The sequence below is a fragment of the Anopheles coluzzii genome, chromosome 3, assembly GCF_943734685.1.
Source record: "Anopheles coluzzii chromosome 3, AcolN3, whole genome shotgun sequence".
NCBI classification, from domain to species: Eukaryota; Metazoa; Arthropoda; class Insecta; order Diptera; family Culicidae; genus Anopheles; species Anopheles coluzzii.
Window position 1 is genome coordinate 8657242 of NC_064671.1, and position 22986 is coordinate 8680227.

General features: G+C 46.4%; 1 protein-coding gene across 2 annotated transcripts in view; it reads left to right on the forward strand.

Annotated features, from left to right (window-relative positions):
* Window positions 1-22986, forward strand: part of LOC120957177 (uncharacterized) — an 89578-nt gene that overhangs the window by 44341 nt on the left and 22251 nt on the right. For both annotated transcript variants that reach the window (XM_040379236.2, XM_049608897.1), the window contains exon 3: window positions 444-487. The gene's annotated coding sequence lies outside the window, so the exon portion shown is untranslated. The remainder of the gene's footprint in view (window positions 1-443; window positions 488-22986) is intronic.

The window sequence follows — 22986 nt, forward strand, 5'->3', positions numbered from 1 at the left end:
GGGGTTTGTTTGCTGGCCTATCAGACAGAAAACAATGAAGAACAAATAGTGCCAACCCTTGGCACAACACCACCCTTTGGGTTCCCCCCTTGGGCGAGTTTCCCGCAAAGCACTGGGAACACGTATCGGATGACGTGGACTGATCGTTGCACAGGTTAGCTGGCTTTGACCGTGAAAGTGTAACCTTTTTGAGTGATATTAATGGGTTTACTTAGTCGTTCTTTTTTTTTGCTTTTAGTTTTGCTTCCAAAGGGATGAACAGGGATACTCGCTGAGATTGGGGCCACTGTGTTTGCGGATGGGTGCAAAAGGGAGTGATGAGAGCAGCAGGATAGATTACCTTATAAGCAATCTAATCATCTTACGGCAGCAGCGAAAATAAAACTGCTTCCGGTTCCGCAGCTTCATACTGATACATGCTTTTCATTCTCGCTCTTCTGCAGGTATGCTCCCGGAGGAATAAACCCATTGCAAGGACTCTAAGGAGGTAAGGTTCAGCTTAGCAGTTGTGTGTGAATGGTCTGTAGCGAATTTTATAGAACAATATTGAATTTTATTCTTTAAATAACAATTTTCCAAATTTGAGTTGGTTGGTTGGTACACACACAAACATTCTGTCCAGCTTACTAACCCCAAGCAATCAAAACAATCGGCTCGTATATCACATTAAGCAGTGGCTCATAAACACGACATGAAATTTTATGAGGCGATACGCTCAAAAAACATGACTCGATCAAGATTCTGCACGTCTTTTTGCCTGTAATCGTTTATGTATTTTTATGAGCTATTTATTCGCCTCCTCGTCTATCTACGCTTCCATCCGTACAATCAGATGCGTTTCACTTAGAACAACTTCTTATGCCGAATCATCAAACACACATAACAAGCAGGCGCGCTAATTACAGTCAACCATTCTGAGACTGAATAAATAAAGCCATCCCAGCACAAGCCACAGGCACCCGCCACTCGTGTTCGTGTAGAGTAATTCAATTTTTCTTCTGCCAATCCGGAGTGAGGAAGTCAAAATGGGGATGCGCTTTCTACGCGGGAGTAGAAGGGAGCAAGCATAGAAAGAAATCTTGCCGCCGCAAAATCAGACATTTGAACGTGACCGAAATGATGTTTGCCGAGCGCTGTCCTAACAAACCATGAATGAGCATGTGATGAGCGAATCATTACGAACGAATTATGGTCACTCGACACGATGCTATAGCATACACACATATACATACATGCCAGCGTTGTGATGTAATACAAACTATGATTAATATTACACGAGCCCAACCAACTTGCGAGATATTAATATTCATGACGAAGTCTACTCTTGCTTATCTGACTGTTCTGGTAGTTCGCTTCTTATACAGCAACTTTACGATTCTTTGTATTTGCAACGTGTTCGATACATGCACTACTTGAACGGTGTCAGAGTTGCTGTATCCTTTAATGGCAGCAATAGAAAAGCGTTACAAAAACGAGACCCTAACGTCAACTGCAACCGCTTCAGGTTTGCTTAGCGGAGCGATGCACAAATATTGAACTAACATTTACACAACCCATCCGGGACCAAACATGTCGCGCACAATACCATGCTTCGGTGGCAATGTTCAGTATCGCCCTCCCGCACTGCCCAGCCACCGGCACAAATAGCAACTCATAAATGGCCCAACGAACCGAAGGGAAGCCCACCCGCTTTCCCAACAAACTCTCCACGCTACAATAACTCTCGGGCCGAGAAAAAAAATCCCCTTGCAAAGAAAACATGCAACCTTCTTCTGCCAACACTTGCACAATCGTGGTGTATGTGTGCCGTTGTCGTCGTAACGGCACCAGGAAATAGATAACAAACAATAAAATTGTCAAATGCAATTTACACAAAACATTTCCTACACCCGAGTGGCAGCAAGCCGGTCGGTGGAAAGGCAGCGGAAGCGCCACAGGATGTACGTGTGCTGCTGGTGGACGGTGGCATTGCACGGGCACAGGTTACCAACGTACACTCTGCACCACCGAGTGTACGAATGCTAACCGAGATTTCTTCCTCAGCTGGTGCATACACAATACGGCGGCGTAGGTTTCTTTTTTGCATGTTACCTCCCCATACTTGGCAGCATTATTGTGGAAGAAAGCTTGCAAGAGAGAGTGAGAGAGAGGAAAAAAAACACATCCTAAAAACCTGTCCCTACACCTTTTCCGACCCGACAACAGCGAAAACCTTTTATGAGGTTTACCACCTTTTCTATCTCCAGCTGGCAGCGGGACAAAGTCAAGCGGGACACAATTGGCTCAGCCACTGCGGCACTGCTCGTTGTTATACTGTGTTAACCTCGGTAAAATCGCTGTGTCAGTGTTTAAGCGATTGGACAGTTACTTGGGCCGGCACCGGAATGGCAGCAGAAAATGGTCCTCTATTTTTTTTTCGGGCTACGAAAATGGCCTTTCAAGTCGTAGTGCTAATGGTGCACACCGGTGAATATACCCGTACAGTGGGAGCATTTGTTCCGTGTCTACTTATCTATGGTTCTTTTTTGCTGTCTGTGCGAGTGATTTTGATGGTGGCTTAAGCTCTTAGGGAGCTGCTTGGGCGTGTGAATCCCAATGCTGGATGAGTTGCCTAAAATCGGTAGAACACCAGGCGCCTCCATTACTTACTTGCACATGGTTTACCAAACGTATCGAAATGGAGGTAAGAACATGTACATTCAGCGCAATATTGAGATTTGCAAGATGCTTTCAACGAACCATTAAGTCCGTTTAGAACATTCTGTAGGGCGTACATAAGTGAAAAAGTAACAAATCAATATTCAAAAGTATTAGAAAGTATTAATAATATGTATAATCGATTTTTCGCAACATGCAGTTTGCAGTACTTCCAACAGAATCCGGTTTGAGTTATGTTATCATCCAATTTTAAACCAATTGAGAAAAAAACTCCCTTAATTATACTTGCATGCACAATTGCTTACATTGCTCCACTTTCCATCGAGCAACAAAGTAAGCTTTTACGACCGTCAATAAAAATGTACTTCACTTGACCGCGCCTGCCGTTCTGTTATTCATTGCTGTGCTGGTGGTTTCCCATGAACGCTTTCAAACAATGCGACTCAAACACATCCCCGGCGCACGGCAATGAAGTCCCGCGGGATGTAATGAATGCCACACTCATCGAATAAAACGGGAGAATAAAAAATACAAAATCAATTCCACCACAGCGTGTATACTCCCGTGGGACGATTGATTGCCCACTAACGCCACTAGATTGACGAATATCGATCATTTTCTCCCCGCGCTGGTCTTGGTCTGCGGTGCGTGCTGCATTTTATGACCCTAACGCCCCTTCTAGAACGAGAAGCGGTGGAAAAATAGCTCCAAAGGGATGGATAATTCTGTTAGCAATACTTTGCCTCTCTTTCTTCCTCTCTTTCTCTCTCTCTCTTTCTCTCTCTCTCTCTCTCTCTCGTTTTTCTGCGCTTTCAAATTCCTCTCATGTGGGCAATCGTTGGCAGTGATTCAAACATTATGAAAAAAAACCACACAACCAGCAGCACATTCCCCTCACATACCCACACCAGGCCACCAAATGCGCGCAAACCATTCCACATCACCGAGTTGTTTTGTGTGTGAGAGCGGGAAAAAAAATATAAAAGAGAAGAACAAAACTATGCAACCACAAATGGTTGTACCTCAAAGCTCCCGGCCCATGCGTTACGTTCTTTCCGTTTGCCTATGAGGCCGCGTGGTTCGGAAAAGTAGAAACGGAAATTTATCTTTACCAAACACCAACCGTCCGCGAACCATCGCCCAACATCATCACACCAAAAACCAACCAAATACCACCATTCGACGGTGGTAATGAAATTATGTTTTATTGCAACCACCGCCAAGTCAGCCACCAGCCCCTGCAAGCGGTTGCGAGAATGTCGATTTTCATCACCATCGTTCGGGGGGAAGAAAAATGGTGAATCACCATCCCGTTGCGCGGCGTGGCAAAAGGCATCAAATAGTAGGTGCAAAATAATGTTATTAAATTTGAGCGCGACGGTGTGTGAATCGTACCCAGTCGGGGCATTAAATTGTAAGACTGCCGGGATCATTCTTTTTTTTTCGGCAAGTCACTTCTTTTGCCCCCAGGGCGGCAAAACGTAAGCGCTTGAAACGCACGAACGAAAGCGTACATACACGCACACACACACACACTGTCGTCTCATAGTTGCTCTGCACACCGAATAAATAATCATCAACATGGCGACGGTGATGTGGTTCTGGTGACCGTGAAGTGATTTTCCGGATGGAAAATCTTAATGAACTGAAGCTAAAACTGGACGATTTATTTACTTTACACATCGCGCACCAAGGGCACACCGAAAGTACGGAGTAGATTTATTCGTGCACTTACACCATTCGTCCCAATCGGTAAGGCCCCGTCCCATTGGTATGGGGCAGGGTCGAAACAAATTCCAGACGCGTTCACTCACACGAGAGGTGGTATAATAATGCGCTCTAGCTCAAGCCGTGCCGCGATTAGCTAAACATGAAAATAATGGATTGCTGATCATAGCCTTCGCAAGCTTATTTGCTAACCGGTCAAATCGAATGCATTATTAAATTATCGTGCTCCAGCGTGCGTGCAGTTTAAACTCAATTGTACCGCTTTTTTGACTGCAAAATTGCCGTTTATTCAATTATTGTTATGCTCTGTGTGATGCATTGAATGGCACACAATTGTGGTCATTATTAGGTTACACGCATGAAGCAAGCGATTCATCATGCAACCGTCACGGGAAGTTTGCTTTAAAATTTAAACTTTGAAGGGTTTGCAACATCCTTTCCTAAGGATGCCAGTATGCAGAGGCCATTGGGTGTGCTAACGAAGTTAGAACTGTGGCGTAATTGAGTTATGCATAATGTGACCGGCCGAGCCGCATGGAATGACATCTCCTGAGAAAGGCTATCATTGTCGTCTTCTATTTTATCAATTTAAGCTTTAATAGCTCCATCTTCTTATGGGTTATGTAGAAAGACAGATAAACGGGTGTACACCAATTAAAGGTCCAATAAGAATGTCTTAATGGCTTAATCACTGCCCTAAACAATTGATTGTTAATTGGTGTTTCAACAAACACCAGTGCCCATTAGTCTGTAAAACTTAGGCTTCAAGTGTGTAACCTGCTTTAGAAAACTCTTCAATTAAATCACACAACGCACTGCCCCCCTTTGCCATTCAGGTTCTTTCTTTCACAATCGTCTGCAATTATTTTCCCTTTCGTTCTCTACAGCACTCAAAGACGCCAACCGTTGCACCAAGCAATGGCCTCTCTCTTAAGAAACAAAACCGCCTCGTTTGCATACACTCCACACGCAATGGCAGCTTGCGACCGCTCATTTCTCGGACCTGTTCGTTTCAACCTGTCTTTGGCTGGAAAACCATCTGTCGTGGCTGGTGTAAGCACTCACGCTTACACACACTCTCTAAGCTCAACCTAGGCTGCAACCTGGCAAGTGTCGTGATTAAGTTGGCGAGTCCCCGAACGTCAATCTAATTAATCCGGCACAATTCACTCTCGTCTACTAGAGAGTTTCCCACGATCGGTAGACCGCTCGAGCCTGGCACTGGGGGCAACAGAGTCTTAGCTCCTTCTCGCCGCAGAGCGTAACATAAAGGAAAGCCATTCCTACACCGCCTACGCCCGCTAGACGTACACGATATGAAGACGTGCTCATCGCTCGAGTCAGACTTGTTTGCGCAGCGCACGTACATATTCGCACAACGCGCAACGTTCCGCGTAAAGGGACGTCCGCTTTTTTGACGACTACGACGATGTGCCCGGAAGTGTGGGAAGGGTTTAACCCGCTGGTAAAGTTTTCCACTCCCTCTCAGCTTTGCTGGGCCGCACAGGAATGCAGTGCATTTGAAGCGCATTCGTGCCAAAGGGCTGTTGCACAGGAGGACGTTCGACCGTTCCGGGAAGGTGCTTTCGAGTGCAACAGGGTCGGTTTTGTTTTGAAGTTTGTTGTCGCAGCAAAAGTTTGATCTTTGTTCATCCGACCCTTGCACCTTTGCCCTTGCCACCGTTGTATGCAGCACTTTATAAAACCGCACGATAATGGTTAACAGTGGTTTAATAGAATTAGGAACTTCTCTCTGCTGCTATCGGGCTAAAAGCCGGACGATAGATACTCTACTGTTTCAAGCAACATGTCACGCAACTCGCTCCAAACGGTTTGGGAACACGTACACACAGCGACAAAGGGGATAAAGACAAACCCCTCATCCCCCTCTGCTTTTCAATATGGGTTCTCGTTCCATTGACAAACGGTGCTGTCAATGCCACTGGCAACGGGGAAACCCTCATGTTGCAGACAGCAGACAACAGAGAGCGCACTGGCACATCGAGTAGACCGGCAAGGATGAAGACACGCTAATGAAAACCATAACAAAGCCACAAGAATCAAACCTCGAACGATGCGTTGATGAAGCCGAGAGGCGTGGCTGGGTTTGGCAAACAGTGTCACTATTCATTTGCCGCTAATCGACAGCAAACAACCAAAGAAACAAACGCATTGTGCGGGAGAGGACACAATGCGCATACGGGGGTTTTGGGTTTGCACATGCACAATTGGCTGCGTGTCATCAGTTGAGACAATATTGTTCCAATTCGTGTGGCGGTGCGTGAACAGGACGCTGCTAGTTCTTAAAAAATGGTTCCATTTGGGTCCAAATTCTATCGTGAAGCGTGATTTGATCTGGGCCATTTCACCCTCAGGCGGCAGAAATCGATCTACACTCCAATTTAATCCTTCCGGCTACAGACTATACTCTCTCTCTCTCTCGCTCTCTCTCTCTCATTGATTTGCTCTCTCTTTTTTCCTCTCTGACTACTAATCAAAGCCTAAGCCAAGCACACACCAACAACAGTATCGCTGTTGGTTTAGTTTTTGGAGGGAAGGTGCTGGAAAATTGTTTGCACTACGCTCAGTAAGCCACATTTTACCCTGCGGTTGCAAACTGTCGCGAAAGCACGCTATCAAATCACAACTTCCTCCCCTCCATACCTCTCCACCTAGCAGGGTGCTATTTTCCTGCAGATTAGAGGAAGGAAAGTATCGTCCCGGGCCCGGGAGGTCGACAGCCTGCTATCGATTTTTCTTCGCTCTTCCCCGGGGGATGGCGGTGCTATTTTCCATTTTCCGGCAGCAGGGGGCAGATGTTTTGTGTCCACTGTTGCAAAACTCCCATGCGCACATCATCACGTGTTTCGCATTTCTTGTTAGCAGCTGCCGGAAGGCACAATTCTGACAAACGGAACTGACAATTCAATGCTCGGTGCTAATCCGCACGATTCGCGTTGTTGTTGGTGTGCTGTGCCAATGGGGTGCGTTCGGTGTGTTCGGTGTGTGTCCGTGTCACCTGCACCCGTGTGCCATGAGCAACCTCTGAAACTGGACTGGCCTCGCCCACCGCTCAGCAGGCGAATTATTATGTTAGACTATTCAACCTTTCGAGCCGTGGACATCCGGGATTCGCCGCGTCATGGGTTCTTGTTGGTTCTCCCTGAGTAGGTAAAATAACAGCAATCCCTACAACCATCCAACGGTTCAGGGAGGTTGAATGGGGGAGGGAGGAACAGTTGGAAGCGAAAACAACAAAAACAACCTACAATAGAACGCCGCAAGTTAAGTAGCAACCTTCTTGAGCCACTTCCCATGCGCTATAAAGCACAGCAAGCGGGTGTGCGACTCGGGCAACGGATAAAAACGCACCCCGAATCGTCATAAGCGTGATTCCGTCATGATTTTGTGCTTTCCTTTTTCTCTCTTTTTTCTGTGCACGAAACACAAGGATTATGTGGTTGCTATTGTGTGTGGTATGCTTGAGCTGTGATGCTGTTTTACCATAAAGGTCGTATGACAGCAGCTGTTTCGACCACGGGAACGCAATTCCCATCCGGTTGCCGTTTGCCGTGGTTTTGCATGGTTTGAACAACCGTGTGTAGCAGCATTCCATCATAACAATTCCGCCTAATAATAATGCGGAAACGGGAATGTATGCTGATGAAATTCTTTTCTATTTGTCAAGAACGGGTCCTTCCGCGCTTACGTATGGTAAGTGGGCAGACAGAAAGCTGATAAGAGTTTGCGGCAAACATATCTCAAACTGACAAATGCGATTTTTGCACACATTTTGCTTTTGTAAAGTTGAAAAGTTTTTGCATAATTCGTGGAATGAAATTCTGAATACGTTCCTAGCTAAACTCTAGTGCATTTTAGCATATTATTTACTATTTTTGCGATAAAAGTAATAAAATATAGACAGAAAACTAACATACGTCCATTACAGCACTGATTCCCAGCATTAGCCCAATTGGCGAATCAGTTTTGCAACATAAATTCCACCGAACCTGGACCCATTCCGGCGCAAACTACGCAAACCTTGGTCAATTAATTTCAACTCCAGCTGGAATTGCATTTCCCGCTTGTTCGGCCTCACATTTTGGAAGAATTCATTTCCAGCTCGTTAACCGTGTGTATTAGTCCGCAGCTCATTCGAATCTACCTTGCTTTGTGGCGGTACCTTTGCTCGTTCTTTCATCTTCGTCGTGCGTCTGCACCTCACGCCGGCCATTGTTGAAGCGGTCAACAGTTTCCCCCTTGTACTCCCGGTATGACCCGCTTTCACAACACGCTTTCGAATGGTGTGTGTGTGTGCCTTCACATTTTTTTGTGTTTGGTTTTGCTTCCTCATTGCGTCATAGCGTAACAGAGAGACGTGAAAGACTTTGTTTTGTTTCGCTCGGCCGCTATCAACAAGCCCTTTGCCCAATACGTGTACAACCGCCAGCATAAAACACCGCTGGAAACAAACATTTATGTTTCTGTGCGAGCACGATGCCTTTGTTTGCGATAATGATGAAAGACTCGTTGCCCCTTCTATGTTTGTGTGAGACTACATTTAGACGGAATGTATTTTTGGTTTGCTGCTTGCGTGTGATTGCAACGCTTCTAGGAATAACGAAATTAACAGAAAGTATTGTTTTGCATTTAAATACTACTTTTGTTGAAGTTCTACATTTTGATGCTGAAAAACTACAAACAGTTCAGCATCTACCCTCAGCAGTCCGCTGCCGGAAAACATAACACCGCTTGCAGATACAAAATACGAAAAGCTGCTTGTCAAACAGAATGAAACTCAATCAGCAAAAATAAATTTACCAACCGCCCCCGTTTCACCACCATCCTTTTACGCCACCCCATATCCACCCGGGACGGGAAAAAGGCATCCGAGGAAAGCTTTTGTGTGCTGCGCAACACAACAGGTACCGGCGTTGATAAATTAAAAAATCCAAACGTTGTGAAGTGGACCGTTGTTCCGGAATAGTTCTGACGGTGGGTACACGATGGTTTGAAAAATTGACACGCAACACCAACCGGCAGCAAGTTGCCCGTTGCCCGGCAATCCGAGCGATCTCCCCGTTATTCGTTTTCAGCCGGACAGCCGGAAGCTAGCTACCACGGCAAATGTATAACGCAAACAAACGGAAAGCATTCAGTGGCAACCGTTGGCAAGCGCAGGCGGTAAAAGAAAAGGAAACGTTTTCCGATCTTACAATCCGATTTAAAGTTTATCCAGCACTAAGCGGCATAAGAATGCATTAGTACGCGGCGCGCACCGAGTTCGAGTTGACATTTTAACCAGCGCTGGATGAGAAAAAATCCATTCCATCCATCACGATGAAGCGATCTCAGTCGCGCTGTGGTAAGCTGAGATTGAACTTCTGGAACAAATCATTTACTTTCCTTTTTTTATACATTTCCATTAAAGCTTTCCATTTTGTTTTTTTTTTGCGTTGTTTTCGCTTTCATTCACCGCTGCTATAAATATCGGAATCTGGTGCTGACGAATGTCAACTCAAAAATCACTTCAGCTGATCGAAAGTCCCCCCTCTCGGGAGACTCGATGAAGCAGAAAAATAAAAGAACAAGCCCGAACCAGAGAGCCCGGGCCAGTAAAGCCTCTTAATGTTATGAGCTTAAAAAACCGCCATCGTGCGCAATTCACGCACCACTGCCGAATGGAGAGAAAAAAATCCACCCGAAAAAAAAACCAAGTAAAAACTCTTATCTTCCTCACAAATTCCCTCCTGCCCCCCCCCCCCCCTCCCCGGGTGTGACGGATACCTTTCCATCCCAGTGGCGCTCCGTTGGCTTCACCATTCGCTCTCTTTTTATCACAATTTACCGTAAATGGATAAACATCGATTGCGCCGGAAACGGCGGTACGGCGAACAGATACCCTTGGGCGCGCCCCCTCCCCTGCGAAACCATTCTCGGCCAACCGATATACCCGAACTACTGTCAATATTTGACTAGGCGAGCGTGCCAATATTGATCGAATTGTTTACCGTACAGTGAAAACTGTTTACAGTACCCGCGCACCGACTTGACTTGACTGACGCGGCTCACTCGATTGACTGACGGGTCTGGTGCGGTAAGGTTGATTTGTGTGTGTGTGTGTGTGTGTGTGGCGCTCTGCAAACCTCGAGGAGATCGAATAACTAAGAGGAATCACAGAGCTAAAACCAGGCGAGTCTGGTTTCATCCTAATCCTATCCGAGTCGGGGGTGGAAAGGTCTGAGAACCGCACGGTGTGTCAAGTGATTAAGTAATGCCCGAGAAAAATGGGTGAGCCTTTTTTCGATAATTCAATAAGATTTTCACTGGTTTTGGGGGGATGAGGTTGCTTTTAGATGTCTCTAGCATTTGAAATATTTATTTCCAACTCTATTGCTAAATAAAATTGTATTGTGATTGCATTATTCAATGAGTTATTTCAACTCGCCGGTCAGTGCCTGTCAACAACGTGACCATGAGGTGACGTGATCCATTCCAACCTATCTTAAAACTCCCCAGCCCCATGAGCTGATGTCATACGCTGATCACGATTTCTTGTTTAAGGGGTCAAAGGACACAATTCAGCTGACCATTCAGCAAAACCACTTATCTAATAGCGTCCACTCAGACTGTGAACATCAAGAGACAAGAGAAAGAAAAAAAAACAATAATTTTACCCCAAATGCCATCATCATCCAAAAACTGCAGCCAGAACCGGGGGGCTCACAATGGCTCACAGCCACACTGGTGGGATTTAGCTCGGGCTGCTGACACAATCTCGGTCCCCGTTGTGTGACAAACGAGCCCAAATTCTGTGCTGACCTTGCACATTTTTTTTTTCTCGTACGAATCTAAAACGGGGAGTGTGTCGGACAAGATAACACGTCCCGTGAGAGATTTAGTAACGGGCTGCAGCACAAGCACAACAGCAGCAGTTTTCAGTCTAACCCTCAACCTAATGGGGTCAGTTACAGTGAACAGCTGCTGTGGGTTTTGCAAGGGCTTTCTGTCTCTCTGATGCACCCAGGGGTTTCATGTATGAAAACCATCAAAGTTCACGTTTTTGAACAAATTTAATTTATTCTGCTGACGGCATTCGCAACCGCTGACGAACGTTTGTCATTTTATCAATTGCAAATAAAACGCAACGAGCGCACAAAATAAGCAAGCACATTGATAATGAAATCATACTCCCACCGCCAATGGGCGAAACGTAAATCCGATCCGACGGAGAAAAAGGCACAAATAATCACGCCAATAAGGATTTGCTCAATCAAATGCTCAATATCGTCTAAGGAAGTTCCCCGCGGTTGGCAGAACGAAGACGCAAACAAAAAATCATTTACCGAAATCGACTAAAATCAAACAACGATAAAAATCGACGTCGTAAGAATTTGGCAGTGGCCTCGCAGTGCCTGTGTACTTCCGAACGACGCACACACCAATCTGCACAGACGATGAAGAAATAAAATTTATCGATTTTTGATTCACCGTTCCGCTTGTGGCATTCGATTGTTTTTTCGTCTGGGCACACAAAAGCCATCCACGGTAGACATTTGAAACGTTTTCGTTGTAATCTCTGCCGCTCACGCAACTTCGGTACTAGTGGGGTCGCCGCAAAAAAAAAAACATTCCCCTCCACCCAACACAATAGAAGGCAAACAGTTTTTCGCTCCCCGGCCACTGGCACAGCTTTGTCTCTTAATAGAGTTAGCAAGAGCTTTGGTTCTGGTTTGGGAGATGGTAAATTTTATGGACATTGTTAGGAAGCTTGTTTTACGACGGCACAGCGCACCATTCGCCTGATCACCACTCGTCCGACATTGTACGCTAATGGTAGGCGACGAGCGTCGCTGCAAATCAGCGGGGAGTGAAATTTCAAGAACGAGACAAGCAACCGTACTCGACCAATACGCCACCAATGTGGGAGTCGTGCGAAATAACCCATAAAACAGGGACATCGATTCCTGTGTCCACCCGTTTCCGTGGCAGGGCTGGTTCACTTTTGTTGAAGCGTACAGCATGTTTTTATACATCCGAACCTCCTCCGGTTTCTTGTCACTATCTCTGCTCTGGCAAAGATATTATATTACAACTTGTACTTGTACTGGTCCCGGTGCCGCCTGCACACGATTGACAGTGAAAGATCGTAATCGCTTTCTGTGTTGTCTCCCCTTGTCTGCGTTTTCACAATGGCGGAGAGAAAGAGGGTTGAGTAAGTACGATACAAACGCTGATAATGTTCTGGCCTAGTTTCGGAAACCCATCTCGTAGGTACCGACAACAAGTAGCAACGGGTTGGCCTCTCACGCTACGCGTGCTGCTTTGCAGCCGACAACGAGACAACGCGTGTAAAAACGACAAGCAAATCGACATTCATTGCGATAGGATGACACGAATCTTTGCTGCGTGCATTAAATTCGTTCATGTTAACATTGTGTTGGAGGAAAGGTGGTGGAGCTAGCAAGAAGTAACATAAAAGCTAGGTCACAACGATTACACCCCATCCAAAATTGCATGTCTTGATGCCGTTTGCATTGGAAATTAAACACTTTGTTGACCAGATTAACAAGTTCGCCTCAAAGTGCACAATCTGCAAGACAAAACGCCTGGAGTCATGCAATTTGCTTAGCAAAACTGAAGTATTTAGATATTACAAGCGTCTATTCTAGCTTCACTTGACTTATCAGAACTGTTTTTCAAAATGGATACCACTACTTCATATCACTCGAAAATCAATAGCCAAGCAATTCCCTGTTATTGGTATAACTCTTTTACGCGCCATTACATCGCCCATGCCTTGCAAATAACCCTGCGCTTCGGTTTAATTACAGCTCTCACTCACTTCTCTTGCCACCACTTCGCCCCGAATGTTTCAAATTTGATGGCCAAAATAAATTATGTACTCACTCTTGCTATCAATCTATCCATCCTCATGATTTTAACACCATTTGTCAGGCGGCGTAAACAGGAGCGCCCTACCGCTGTGCGAAATATCTTCACCGGAAGTGCGCTAAGGAAGATTGATTTCTTCATACCCCTTGTCGTTCCCATGGACAACGCATCCCAACGCTTTCCACCCCCTTTACTCCTCGTCTGGGCGCGTGAGTTTTCGTTTGATCCGCACCGAGTTTGACATTCGGTCGTTAATTTTATCCTCACCGCAGCGTCAGAGCGCGCCCTCGTTCTTCATCGTTTGACGTTTGCCACCCCGCACCCTCTACTCCAGGCTCGGGGTGATGACAGTCCACGATGAGATACCGGGCGAGAGACTATCCGCCCCCCATTCACACCCGCTAATAAGCTCTCAATTTATTCCCCGGGTGTCGAAAGCATCATCGTGCATATTAATTCACTCACTTTCAGGGCAGCTAGGGCTGGAAGGGCTTCGTTTTCGGCAGCGGAATGGCTTTTAATCCCTACTTGAAAACACACTTTATGTCCGCGACGAGTGGCCGTCACGTTGCGCGAAGTGGCTGCCGGACGGTGTGGAAAGCGCCATTGAAGCTGCCTGATGCGTACCAGATGGCTCGGCGTGGGTCTTCAAGTTGCGCTTGAAAGAGCAGCGGATGAGATGTATAAATAGCTGGGGAAGCCAATTAAATGACCTCGTCGGTGACACGTGCTTCCGTGGCTATCGAGCAGCGTTTCCCAAAACCACCTGACACAAGACATCGATCTCAATTAACTGCTTCGGTGTTCGGATTGGACGCGTTGCTCGCGTTGGGTCAGCGGTGAAGTATGAGCTGCGAGAAAGATGGATAAAAAATGCAGTTACATTTATTTCGCGCACTGACAAGATGAAGACATTTAGCCGATGTAACCTTCATGTTCGCAAGAGTGCCAGAGCACGATTACCACACAGGGCATTAGCATAAATAAAAAAAATGTAAATTAAAACGTGAGTGGAAAAGCAAACGTCCGTTTGATTAATGTCACTTTCCATCCAGATCTTTAACCCGCCTTTGGAGAGCAGTAGATGGATGGTTTCCTAAAGACCAATACATCACCGTTTTACTCATCCTTCACCCGACTACGACTTTTATGACACCTCTGGCTCTGAGGTCCCCCCCCGCTCCTTCGTCGTGCTCGTGCCAAATGTGTTGCATGGTTAGTAAATCATCCCTCGCCCAGTTTTGCTCATTCTGCTCGACGCCGGCAAAATGGTAACGGTTTGATTATTTGATGTAGCCGATCGGTGAGACCGCACAGTATCGCCCTTAAACAGTGCAGCGCTGCTGGCTGTGAGCCAATCGTTGTCCGCCGTGGGACTGGAATGTGAAGTGCAGTCTCCTGCCGCGGTGCAAACGGGGCCATCAACACACTTCAAAACGACACAAAGGGGTATCCAACAAGGGATGGAACTGGGGAGCACAACGGTGCACAATTACACGCCAGCTCTCAGCACACACACATTGCCGTTTGCACCGTAAACAATGCACTCTCCAGCTTAGTGAATTGACCAGTGCAAACACACACACACTCTCACCCACCCACTAGTACAGTTCTAGTATTGGCCGTGCGCCATTCATATTCATCGCGTTGATAATTGGGTACGTGTACGATTATGGTGGAGATGCAGCGAAGTAAATAAACCATTGCAGCCCGTCGCGCCTGCATCAATATGGAGATTGTTTGCTCGAGCGAGTTTATGTTTTCGTTGCACTTCCTCTTGAATGAATGATGAAGTTCACTCTACTTAAGAACTATTTCTTTCTTCGTTTTGGCACTTGAAACGATGCATACAGGCTATTATAATGTGTATGAAAGTATGAAATCATTCCCAGAGATCCATTAATCTGACGTGAATGTGTTTACAGGCTCGTGGCCTGCAAATAGCACAGCACACGACAAACAAGCGGCATCGGTACAAGCAACACTCAGCACACTGTCAGTAATGATCAGTTTGATTAGAAATTCACCCACCGTTGCATGAGTGACCTTCGGGAATCCTCATTAGTGCCTCGGACGGGCAGTTTCTTCTTTCAAACCGTGTACCAAAAGCCTACACATGGTCGCCCATATTATACTTCTACTAACGAACTATCTCATACTAACGAACAAACACCGAGTGCAGTCATCCACGATCAAGCTGGTTCATCAATCCCAGCATGTGAATGGCTCGGTTCTGGTCAACCGCATCAACTTCTGCTAGAGCCGACTTCCATTTGCTCGTCTGGCGAGGCTGGATTGTGTGGGACTCGTTTGCATTCAAAGCCTGCCTCGAGATGAATACGTTGTTCGAGTGGCATTAGCTGACAAGTTTGCCCTTGTCAAGAGAAAGAGAGGGAGAGACCGTAACCACTTGACTTGTCTTTACCGTTCTTTACAGAACAGCCTGTACTGTATGGGCGAGGGTTGAATTATCACGACTTGCGTAAGCTGGGGGTGTTTTGAAGTTCGTCCAAACCATAGTGACACATCGTAAGCAACCCGCAACCCATGGAACGTGGTAAATCACACACTCTCGGTTTTTGCTCGTGTAGGATCTTCAACTTGAGGATTTAATCGCAATCCTCAATACATCTAAAGCAGTGTAACATTATACCTGTGTGCGTTGGCTCAAGATTCACATCCAGCTCTTGTTTGCTTCATCGGGCTGGAAAATAACAATCTCTTGAGACATATTTGTCGTTGCATTGGAATGGCGTTTAAAGTGTATTGTTTTGCTGCTTTGATGCGTACGCTTCGAAAGGCTTAAACGATGAAGAATGAATCGAAGAATGGATTACAAGATGAGTTGTGTGAAACGGTTTATCAACAACATTTCAACCAAAGTATCCTGCAGCTCCATCTGTGGCCAGTTTCGTATAACATCTTACCAAAAGTTTCCAAAACTGCTTATTACGAATAATAAATATTACAAAAACCTTTGAGACTACCACGGCCCATTAAAGCGGGAATTGACTGAGTAAAACGAAGGCCTGAAAAAAACAGGCCCAGCAACTCACCGAACAGGTGCGCAGAGAAATAAAGAAATTAAATGAAACGTTATGAACCCGCCGGCCTGACGCGAGGCCACACCAGAACCAGCACACCAAAGGGAACGCAGGAAATGATAATGAAAGTTTTATGCTACGGAGAGCGAAATAATCTAATTCGGACCAAAACCAGCACACGGATCCAACCACCACTCAAACCCGCACCACGAGGTGAAACCCGCGTGGGACGATGTCGGCAGCAGTCGGAAACGCTTTTCTTCAAAGTGGAGACAATATTTGGCAGATTCGGTCACAGGAAAAAAAATGAACCCGACTCCCTAAAAACCAGCAACCATGATTCAAGCGACTGCTGCAATAAAAGTGGCTCGCTAAGTGTGCACATAAAATAGAATCCGCAGTGGAGTGTATATAGTAAGCGGGGGAAACCAAAAAAACCGGGCGACGAGCATTTGAAAGTGGAAAATGTATAATTTTCCATTACACATCAACCGGATGGAGCAGGCACGGTGTGTCGCCTTACGGGGACACAGGGCGCTCGAGCCAAGCCAAGCCTGGGCCAAAGTGATAAGATCATAAACATTTCCATCCACCCAGGAGAATGCATGTAATTTTAACGACACAACACGGGATAGTGGGTGTGTGTGTGCGTCACGTGTTTTATGCTGCAGCGGCTGCTGCCTTATGTATCCGCACCCCTGTACATGATGGTGGCGCTTGCTTAAGAATTGCTTTTTTTGTTTGTTTGCTTGCTGGCAAAAGAGCTAATGATATGCAAAAAAGGTTCACTTTAGAGGAGATGAAATTTGTTGAAAACGTTAGTCGCCGTCCCAGCCATCCCCAAGGTGGTAAAGTGCAGCGAGTAAGGTCAATACGCTGACAGAAGCTTTCAACAGGCGGTGGCCACGTACGAGATGGCACCGTATTGTGGCCGTAAAAAAAAAGAGTGCCCTAAGTGAATGAGATCGCCGTGGAAAGTGGAGAAAAGATTGTGGTTATGGGATGGAGTTTGGATGGTGTCATTTTGTCACCATTCTCATTAACCATTGTGCTTATATTGCCGTTGATGGTGAAGATTAAAGCGTGAATTCTTTGAACTCTCAAATAGTATTTTTGTATGGCACGATACCTCCGAAACAAGAACACACAGCTTGCACAGCTTGCTTTTGACAGCTTGCAATTCATGTTTAACCCCATTTTGAAATTTTCATACAAACGTTCGTGCATCTTTTCAACATGGTTGCATCGAAGCCAAAGTTGCCTATCTACGTGAACGCTCCATCAATTGCGAAGCCTTTCGAAAACTAGTCCGAGCTAACGAGCAAAACGATCCGGCGCCACTAGAGGTGCCCACTTTTAAACTTCCATGATAAATTATTCAACCCGGCCCGAGCAATGTCCGGCAATGTTAAATGGTAAAATTTCATTTCCAACTAGCAAAATAGCATCGAAAAGCCCGGGCGGGCGCTGCAAACTTTGTTCCAAAAACTTGAACCTCACACCCGCAACACGAGTCCCCTCACCAGTGAGCGGAGGTAATCGCCCCCGGTTCCACTATTCAATTCAATAAAAAGCAGAAAAAACATAAAACCAAGCAGAGGGGAAAAAAACCTGACAGCTCGTCTCAAAAACTTTGTTTCGGAAGGGTCATGACGGGGTGAAAAAAAAGCTCCAAGCAAACAGGAATAAGATGAAATGTTTCATATTTCAGTTTTCCCCGAGACAGATGAAGAGTTATTGCGCAACGGAAAGAGACCATCGCACTGCTGGCAGCTGAAACTGCACCTGAAGTGCATCGTCAAACAATTTGCCTACACACCTACACAAACGTACCCCGACACTGCCTGCTGACTCTAGATTCATTGCACGAGCAGCACGGGAGATGGAATTGAAAACTCGGATGTCGGGATTAAATTAAAAAAAAAGCTGGAACATTTCACACAACTGGTTGAAAGCTGAATGTGTTTAGGTCGGTAAAGAAAAGTGGTATCAAATAAGTACCACCGGACAAAAGAAGCGAATAGCCAGCTCCCTTTTACCGTGTTTCACCGAGTACCGAGTGGGTTAATTAACATTTCAAGCTAGCCAATAGGGAAGGATGGACGAGTTTCCACGAAGTCGTAAAAGGATTTCAGAAGATCCTCGTTCCCATGTTTTCAGCACTGCCGCCAAATTGACCGTAGCGGAATGTATTTATGCTTTTGTGTGTGTGTGTGTGTGTGTGTGTGTGTGTGTGTGTGTGTGTGTGTGTGTGTGTGTGTGTGTGTGTGTGTGTGTGTGTGTGTGTGCGCACTACATTCAGCAACCGTTCCCTTTCCTCGTCCCGTAATGAACGCAAACAGCGCCTCCCCCCAACGAGTGATTGCACAAACGTGATGAAAATTGAAGAAGGATAATTGGAAATGTTTTCATTTTTAATTAATCGACCATTCGGGTTACGGTTCGCACCGGTTCGCTCGCGATAGGGAGCCAGCGAGAAATGGTGCAAATTAAATCGACGAAACAGACAAATAGATTGTGCGAACGCAACAGCAGAGCGCGGGATGAGGTTTTAAAGTTGAAAAATGAAATTGAAAATGAAAAAAAAGATCATCCCAACGTTAATTCAAACAGACGACTTTTTGTGTGTTTTGTTTTGGTGGTGAAAATCTGGAATTAACGTCGCATGCGAATTACTTATGTTGCAAGGGCCGAAACTCAGGCTCTCCGCCGTAATAAAATTAGCGAGATCCGTGTCCGGCTTTTCACTAGGTTCGCAACGAGCCCACTGCAAGGGGCATAAATTAAAAAGCCAGATTAAGGCAAGCGGAGAGAAAATAAAACGTCAAACCAGAGAAAAACGAACTGCTGGGTGGTGAAAGCGTGTACAAATTTATTCCGCTGCACTAATTCCTTTCATTCGTGCGTTCGAGCACTGCGTCCGAGCATGAGGTGGTGGTGGTGGTGGTGGTTTGTGTTTTCTCCCATAATCGAAGGAGCAGAGCGCGCGCACGAAGGATAAGGCCAACATCCGGCCAATCGGGCCAATCGTTCGTACCGAACGGATCGTCCATTAGCATGCGAATGGACGGAGAGGAAACACACTCCCTCCGTATGTCTCTCCGTGGTGCCAGGGGTGTTCATATCCTTCTCATTTGCATTCCCGGTTTTCCCGATTGGTTCGAATGAATAGCCGCTGATTAGTCTTCGCGTCTGCTGGCAGAGCCCGGGCACAACCGCTGAGCCCCCTTTTGGTGTGTTTCCCCCCCTCTCCCCATCGTCGTCGTCGCTGTGCGTACCCTGGGTCAGTTAGTCGAATTTTCGATTCATATCCGCATCCGGTAATTGGAAATCGATTTTACATTTGCCAATTGGATGTTTTGTACTGGGGCTTGGGTTGAGGCTTGCTGTTGCGTAAATCCTACGCCCCGGTGTGCCATAAGGCGCTGCCGCGTTTACGATGCCCTGCGTGCCGGATCGATTTGCGTCAATTTCCTTCTGGCACTGTGCAGCTAATATGCACTTCCGGGCCAGGCGAGAACACGGAATGGAGAATATTCTGGTACGGCTATTTTGTGCACCGGGTAAACATGGTAAACGGGTCAACTCTACGTTCGAGTGCAAATGAATCAAGAACGATATCGAAAGGTATTGGAGTTGGGTTGGATTGTATGTATCGCAGTCTAATCACTTGAGGATTATGAAATTGGTTTTCGCATCAAGAACTGTTGCTCTGCAGCGATACATTGTGTCAGTTGCATACGTTATCTTTCTATTAACAAGAAACTATTGATGATTATATACCGTTTGTTAAGCAAGACATCAATAGAACACATCATTATTATTTTATGAACATAAACACGATCCTCCGATACAGTTCACAAATGGATGATCGACTCTTGCTATCTCATGCAAATAATTACAACTCATTGCAAGAAACTTACAACAAATGGCCCAATAAAACACCAAACTTTCCACTCCCCAACGGCCACCCAAAGCTATTTCTCCAAAATTCTACTATCACTAACAACATTTTCCCGTTAACTCATTACGCAAAACGAACGAATCACGCCCGAGCAGCTTGATCGATGACGATACAGTCAATTAAAAACTATTCCCCAACGCCCTACGGGTGCCGGTCTGATATTGAATATCGGTGTACCGGCTCCTACCACCTGCCACCAGGGACATTCTCATCCATTCTAGATGTGCCGGTGCCCGGGCAAAGGCGCCGACAAAAGATATTTTACATGCAGAAAACTTCCAACCACCGACAGGCGACAGGAGCAAGGCAAGGACCGTTCGGTGCCACCGTTATATTGGTTTCCCCCTATTGGCCCACCCACCCTATAGCAATCTTCTCGGTGTAATTTCCAACCTCCTCCTTTTGCATACAATCGGACGCCCACTGGTATCCTTTCAGCACCACCACCACGCGCACCAGCAGAGCGTGAGTCCCGAGGGCGCTGGATGAAACACGACACAGTGCCGGTGTGCGAAAAGAAAACGCTTCGCGCTGTACGCTGGGCGAAGCGGAAGAAAACTTTGCAGAACCACTGGAATAACAAGATACAAAACCCCGCGACGCCACACCAGCTTTGAAGAAACCAGGTTTCAACCCTCCATCCCCATTCACATCGGATGAGTTGACACTAATTTGCCCGGAAATCAATACCGGAAGCAGTCGCGTGTACGTGGCCCGATCGGGCTGAGGTCCTCGTGAACCCACGGGCCCTAGGAGCCGGTATCGGTTGGTGTGATTTTGCCCCGTTGCTCCGTCAGCATGACTGGCAAACGCCCGATATTAAAACCCTGCCACCTCCGCAGGCCACAATATCGACGTCGAGAGCGTGGGAAGCATCTTCAGAGAAGGATTATGCTGACTTGGCGTCAGCAGGCGAATGTCACCATTTAAAGTGGCCGTCAAGACGCTGCAGTCGACTTGTGACTGCCCTGTTGGTGGTGCGGCGTGTGGTTTTCAATCGACCGGAAACGGACCCGGTCGTTCTGTCCACTCCCCACCCAGACAGAGGTCGCACGAGCTCAAACCCGATGTGCGGATATTGAAACATAGTCTTATCGGATTATTGAATCCCTTCGCGCGACAAACCGCAAACCCGCAAAACGTCATCATGAAGTCGGTGGTGGTGATGGTGGTCAACAACACATACACACACGCACGCACAGACACACTCCAAACCCAATCATCGTTAAGTTTAATTCGATAATCTTGGCCGTTCGTCGCTGGCGCACGGTGTCAAGCACGAGAGCAATCGTCGTCTGGCGGTGAAAACTTTCCGCAAGCTATAGTCGCTTCGGGAAATCCTAGCCCAGACGCGGGACACATTTCGGGGTAATAGCAAGCATCCTCCGCCTTATTGAGTGCACACTTAATATTTCATTAAACAACCGGTTTTACTTATTTAACATCTCAATCTCACTGCGGCGACAGAGTTTGCAGGCGCAAGAGTGTCGCAACCTTAGCAAACCTTCTAAATTCGTAAAGCCAGCGAACACACTTGGTACGGAGCCGCGCGCTGTAAGGTCGTGGTTTAGCCTGAACCTCTCACAGGGCTTACAGTTGAGTCGTTTTCGATAGTGCTTATTAGTGGGTTGAGATTGCTGCTTTAAACTTTACTTCAAACCCAAAGTGAGCTCAATCTTTGCGCCATTTTGCGCACCGAAAACCGCCTCAATGATGCGAAATCACAAACGCTAACGCTGCGGAAGGCGCAAGATTTGCCGAGAAATGAAACAATAACACCCCAGACAAAGCACGCTCGTTCCGCGTACCGAACCGTTCACTCTCACAAAGGATGGGGGGGGGGGGGTTAAAGCAACGACCTGCTTCTCACGATACAAAGCCCCTCCTTCAGGCAGCTCCGGAAGCTCCGGAAATGAATCCGTTCAATTTGTCAGATTGTATTAATACGCATGACGGGCCGACCATGATGATAGGGAAAGATGGATGAAGCTGCCACCTTCTCTCCAACCGGTCCAACCTCAACGTTTTTGCCGTTGCGTTACGTATCAAGGTACGACCCCGACAGCAGCAGCAGCAGCAGCACTATTAAACGAAACACTCGAGATTGATGCTTCTTGCAGGCCAATATCCGTCCGACGAATGGGAAACTTTCCTCATAATTTGTAAACTTTATCCTGTGCTGGGTAGTACTGTGGATTGCTAGGTTTGCCCTCACAAGAGAAGAGAATGGTAAACGGACATAGATTGTTGAATTGCTGCAATTTTGATTAAAGGAGGCTCTCTCGAATACGCTGGAGTGGTTTGAAAATCGATAAAACTGCACTTTATCACGCAACAAGAGACGAGTGTCATTCGTTGACCATCAAGGTCACGTGAGAAGCAAACATGAACCAAAGAACCAACACGCCATCATCACCATATCTCACCGAAACTGGTGAGTAATGATCCAATAACATCCGGCAGCGGTAAGATTTATGTGCATTTGTTTTTCTTTCTCCTCTGCGCTTTTGTGTTGTCTTACACTTCACCTTTGCTCTAGCATCATTACCGTTTTCCTTCCCCATTGTATCACTCATAATGGCGGGGACACAGAAAATTAATGTGACGCACTGGGAGTATTGGACGCTTTCTTTGGGGTATGAGGGCCAAACCACTGTGCAGAAGTGAGGGAGCGAGTGACTGTTTTCGCGTAGGATA